Raw genomic sequence first — 5929 nt, forward strand, 5'->3', positions numbered from 1 at the left:
TATATATATATATATAGGCTCGTTTAGGCTCGCGAGCCCACAAATTGAAGCTCGGCTTGAGCTCGTTTAGTAAACGAGCCTCATATTTAGCCACGAGCTCGGCTCGGGCTCGTTTAATTCGATCTCGAGTCGAGCTTTTAATGAGTCGATCCCGAGTAGTTCACGAGTACCTTGGCTCACTTACACCCCTAATTACCCTCCTCTCACCAAATGGACCAAAGATCATCCACAATCACAAATTATTGGTGATTCAACAGAAAGAGTACTCACACGATCACAACTTAAAGCGAGACAAACTACACTATTCTTTAAAGTGGAATTTTGCATGTTTAATCCGTCTGTCTCAAAGGTTGAACCGAAGACAATCAACACTGCACTCAATCATTCTGATTGGGTACAGGCGATGCAAGATGAACTCAATGAGTTCGAGCGAAATAAAGTGCGGAGACTGATTCCAACACCAAAGGATGCTTCTGTTGTTGGACTAAAGTGGGTTTTTAGAAACAAGATGGATAAGGAAGGAAATGTTATTCACAACAAGGCTAGATTAGTTGTGAAAGGTTATTATCAAGAAAAAGGCATAGATTACGAAGAGACGTTCGCTCCAGTAGCAAGGCTAGAATCGGTTCGTATTTTCCTCACCTATGTTGCACACAAGAACTTTGAAGTATACCAAATGGATGTAAAGTATACCTTCTTAAATGGAGAAATGGAAGAAACGGTGTAGGTAGAGAAACCAGTGGGTTTCGTGAACGAGAAGTATCCAGATCACTGCTACATTTTGGACAAGGCTGTCTATGGTCTTAAGCAAGCACCAAGGGCATGGTATGAAACTCTAACTAGATTTCTCAAAATGTCAAAGTTTAAACAAGGTTCGGTTGACCCAACCTTCTTTCGTAAGAAAGAGGGTAACCACCTTATGATTGTTCAAATTTATGTTGATGATAACATCTTTGGTTCCACAAATCCAGGCTTAACAGCTGGATTTAGGGAATTGAGGGAAACTAAATTTGAAATGAGCTTAATGGGTTCTATTAACTTTTTCCTTAGCTTAAATGTTAGACATGGACTGAAACGACCAAAATTTTCAACAAATTTTAAACTTTTCAAAACATCCCAATTTATTTAAGTTTTTATAAAAAGGTTTTCAATACATTTATTATCAGAGTATTCCCAGAACCATAACATAAAACATAAACACGAGGAGAGGTACGATCACGCCTTTGCCTTGCCATGGTCTCCTGAAGAACCTAAAAAAACATTAAACCACAATTGTAAGCCCGAAAGCTTAGTGAGATACCCCCAAAATACCAACCACATATACCATACACACATAACATGCTATATCATGACAAATCACAGAGCAACCATGTATTTCAAGTCTACTGTGTGACTGGTCCGCCGTATCGGGCCTTCAGTCCACCTGCTCCACCCTCTGAGTCTAGTCATGTCCCTTGAGTCTGCAGTGTGGTTGATCCGCCCGCACCGGGCCTGCAACCCACCTGGTCCACTCTCTGAGTCTACAGTATGACTGGTCTGCCCCCATCGGGCCTTCAGTTGGCCTGGTCCAATCTCCGAGCCTCGGCACGTCTGGTCCGCCCTCGTGGGGCCTACAGCCTATCCGGACCGCTTCTTGGGCCTTCGGAATAACCGGTCCGCCCTGGGTATGTTGGCCTACAGCACAAAGCAGGACCCGCCTCAACCCAACCCCAATCAAACAAACATGTGCACATAAACATACAATCATATAACAATTCACATTCAATCAAACCGATCTAGCAGATCACGTATCATAACATACTCTAAACAGGATACCGACCTAACAGGTTACTAGCATATACCATCCTAATACCCGGATGCAAACATAACAAGGCAACAACATAACAACAATACCCGAATTGCAATCCGATAAAGGGTCGGCCTTGGTGCCTTAGACCCTGTTGATATAGTGAGGATAACTCACCTTGCAATTGTCGAAACTCTGAACTTGAGAAGCAGACTCCTGAATCACCGACTCACCGAAAATCCCGAACTAGCCAACATAACAAAATAATCATTAGGCCAAACATATATCCACTTATTGGGCCAAGGCCAAAGTCCAATTCTCCTACAAAGCCCAATATCGACCCAATTTACTAAATTGGGCCCTCCTCACCAAATGGGCCTAGATCCAGGGTCCATAATAATAATTGGGCCCAAAATACTCTATCCATACTATTTAATCAAGGTCCAACTTATTATCCCAATGACAGCCCAAACAAGCAAGGCCCAAAATTAAAATGCCACAGAGGGGGTACGCTTCTTGGTACGCTAGGCGTACAACGATGCTCGCAAAATGGGATCGGGGCACTGGCCCGCTACGCTGGGCGTACACCCATGTTACACGGAGCGTAACTTCATTCCTTAACAAATCCATGTAACTTCTTAATGGCTTAAGATCTTAAGCCCAAACTTCGCATCCTTAGGCCAAATATGTTTCGAATTCATAAAGTCTCAAACTTTATCACCTGGGACGTCCATAAAGCTCTTAATCCAAGGTCTTAATCCTTTAAGACCTACTTATCTCACACATGGAACAACCTCAACCCTTGGGACCTCATTTTTCTCACTCAAGACCTCTCCTAAGGTTTGAAAGGATAGATAATCTTGACCAACTCGAAACATGCAACAAGATGAGGATTTTTGGAACAAGAATGGTGTCAAAACTTCACAACACATAGATCTACACAATATAAATGCCAAGCAAGAAGCTTTTTACCTCAGATAGGCTCCAAAGGATGATGTCTTTCTAGATCTAAAAGCTCCAACCGTTCCACTCCTTCTTTGACAACTTCTCCTTTCTTCCTTTATGATTTCCTTTGCTAATCCAAGCTTTCCAAGACCAAACACACCCAACAATGGAGGTGGGACGACTGTCTAGGGTTTATGAGGTTAAGAGAGTGCTTATGGAGGCTAAGGAGGAAACCTTTATGTTCCTTATATAGTGGTTGTCTTAAAATTAGGGTTTTGGGATTCTGAGAGTACGTTGGGCGTACTCGACCTTGCCCCCGCGTTCATTTACCCAATTACGCTGGGCGTAACCCAACCTACGTTGGGCGTACCCAGCGTGTCCCTTTTCTTCATACTTGGTCTTCCCTTTCCACTTTTCCCATTAAGAGCTATAATCGATATTATGTTCGAAATGATGTAACTCATCTACTCTAAACCCGCTCTCGATAAACTTTACATTCACATGAGGGTGGCGAGAAGCCCTATGCTTCTATCAACATACACCAGTCCGAAACCTTCTCGGATAAAACCCATTTCCCATAAAAGGACCAAAATTACCCTTCCTCTTAAATCTCAGGGACTCATAAATAAATACTTTAAGAACGGGGCGTTACAATTCTCCCCACTTAAATTAGGCTTGCGGCAACTCGACTCCAGAACTTCTCCTGCAATGCACCACTTGGCATTCGCCAGACCAGGTTCCTTAAGACACAACCATCGAAACCCGAAAACCAACTTATCCCCTTCTTACTGACAGGATGACACATCCCTCAGGATGAATTTCTACAACATACACAATCCCTTGATCAAAATCAAACTGGGAGTCCGAGACTCCATCCCTGCATCCCTCCCGTGCCTCTTGGCTCTACACCCTCGGAATTCCTTCTGTGACCTTAGCAGACATCCAAACCGAATGTGACTCCATACCACTGCCGCAAACCCGCTACTTAATGACCAAAATTGAAACACCCCAATCATAATTTCGCACTACTGCCCTCACTTTCGTGAACTTACACTCCCTCTCGGAGCTACATTCTTCTCCCTTTCCTTACTAAGGAAAACCACTTAGCTGCCTTGATACTACCACAAGTTCCATGGTGCTCACTCAATACTACACCGTTCTCTTATAGCATAACCGCTATCCTATGCACCACACATACTCTGGATCCGCTCACGAGGACTATCAAGTCCATGCTCGACCTTCCACCATGATCAATACCCGGGGATAGATCTTCTAACACTACATATCGCGACATACTCAATCCATTTCCTCGCACCGATCTAATGACACATGCAGAGTCTTCAGCATGACTGGACCGCCTTACCAGGCCTTCAGCCAATCTGGACCACTCTCAGAACCTTCAGTAGATCTGGACCGCCCTCCAGGGTCTTCAGCCTGGCTGGACCGTTCTCCAAGCCTTCGGCCTGACTGGTACGCCCACCGGCCTTCAGTCTATCCAGACCGCTCAACTAGCAATCAAAATTCCGAGTTACTCCTTCGGTAAACTCCTCCCATGCATATTGTTCTAGCCCTCTAGGGGTTCCGAACTCTACTTCCAACCTACATACTCGGTCCTGACCCGATTCTAGGCCTTCCATAATCAATCACCCTTGGTATGTATCCCGCCCCGCACGCCTGCCACTTACTCATACCAGCCTACGCTTTTGGCTGACAGAAACACTGTTGAGTCCCATGCAGCTAAAAGACCTCTCCTGCTCATCGATCTTCCGGAGAATTCTCCAATTCTCCCCCACTTAGAGCACTGACTATCCACCACCGGTAGCCATCACCAACCTCCCTCAACAACCCTTCACGACACAAACACTTACACGTGAACTGATTCCCACTAACACGAGCAACCTTCACAAATCACATATCAACATTGATCATCTCGAGCTCGAAAGAAACTAGATCTTCAGCTAACCACTCCTCAGACTGCAGATGCTACCCGATATTCAGACCAAACACCCGATTCCCACTATTAACCCTCATGAATGATAACCAATGAAATTCCCAACACTAAACCCATAACCATGCCATAACCCTCAAAAATCAAAGAATACAATACCGAAAACCACATAACGAGACTAGCAGGTAACAATACTCCACAATAATCATAAAATAATAAGACATCAAGAAGGAACATACCCGCAGTTGCATCCGGCACTGCCTTGACCTCCTCCGTTGTAAGCTGAAAAGCACGACCCTGAGCCCTTGGGGGCTCCGCTCCAACCTGACCTCCACCCGTGATCCTCAATGTGGCCGGTGCTGGAGCCTGCACCGGTCCCGCAGCAAGCTATGGACAGTTGACCCTCAAGTGCCCAACCTTATGACAATGATAACAGATCCTCAAACCCCGACCCGGGGCTACCTGCCAACAATCCCTCGCATAGTGCCCCTCCTTTCTGCACTTGCGGCATGCACCACTAGACCTACAAACTCCGGTGTGACCCTTTCCACACTTCCCACAAGTGTGGTTGCTCTGATCTCCCAATCTAGAATCGACGGTCTTAGACTGTTTCAGTGCCGGCTGCGACTGCACCGGAGCCTGCTTCTGCTTTCGTAACTGTAACTCAATCTCAAACTCACGCCGCTTGGCGGCCTCTTGCAACTCTAACAAGGTCTCGCACCTCTACGTAGACATGAACTGCCTGATATCCCTCTTGAGCATACTCAGATATCGGGACATCTGAGCCTGTTCCGAAGCAAACTCGGGGCAAAACATCGCCCGCTCAGTGAGCATCCTGCTGATCTCCGTTACCGACTCCGAATCCTGCTTCAGCTCAAGAAACTCCTGATCCAATCTCTCCTTCTCAACCCACAGAACATAACGAGTGTTGAACATCTCTCGGAACTGATCCCATGAAACCGCAACCCTCTGAGCATCCGAATATGACCCCGTGGCCAGTCTCCACCAATCCTTCGCCCTAAGCCTCAACAGGTTCAGAGCACACCTCACCTTCTGATCAGCATCGCATGAACACGTGAAGAAACACCCTTCCACATCTAACAACCATCTCATAGCAACAATCGGGTCCTGAACTCCATCAAAGGTAGGGGGCTTCGTATTATCGAAGTCCCGATACTGGAAACCTCTACCAGCTCCTCCCCCTGCCGCTGATACAGCCGTTGTAGCTGTCGCGGCAGCCGTCTCTGTGA

The 5929-nt window shown here is 46.0% G+C and overlaps 1 pseudogene; it reads left to right on the top strand.

Moving 5' to 3' along the window:
• The first annotated feature begins 403 nt into the window (after nt 1-403).
• On the top strand, nt 404-727 carry LOC145047006 (putative mitochondrial protein AtMg00820 pseudogene; annotated as a pseudogene).
• Nucleotides 728-5929: the final 5202 nt, after the last annotated feature.

Source organism: Lactuca saligna, chromosome 5 (genome assembly GCF_052625555.1).
Source record: "Lactuca saligna cultivar CGN05327 chromosome 5, ASM5262555v1, whole genome shotgun sequence".
In the NCBI taxonomy this organism is placed as follows: Eukaryota; Viridiplantae; Streptophyta; class Magnoliopsida; order Asterales; family Asteraceae; genus Lactuca; species Lactuca saligna.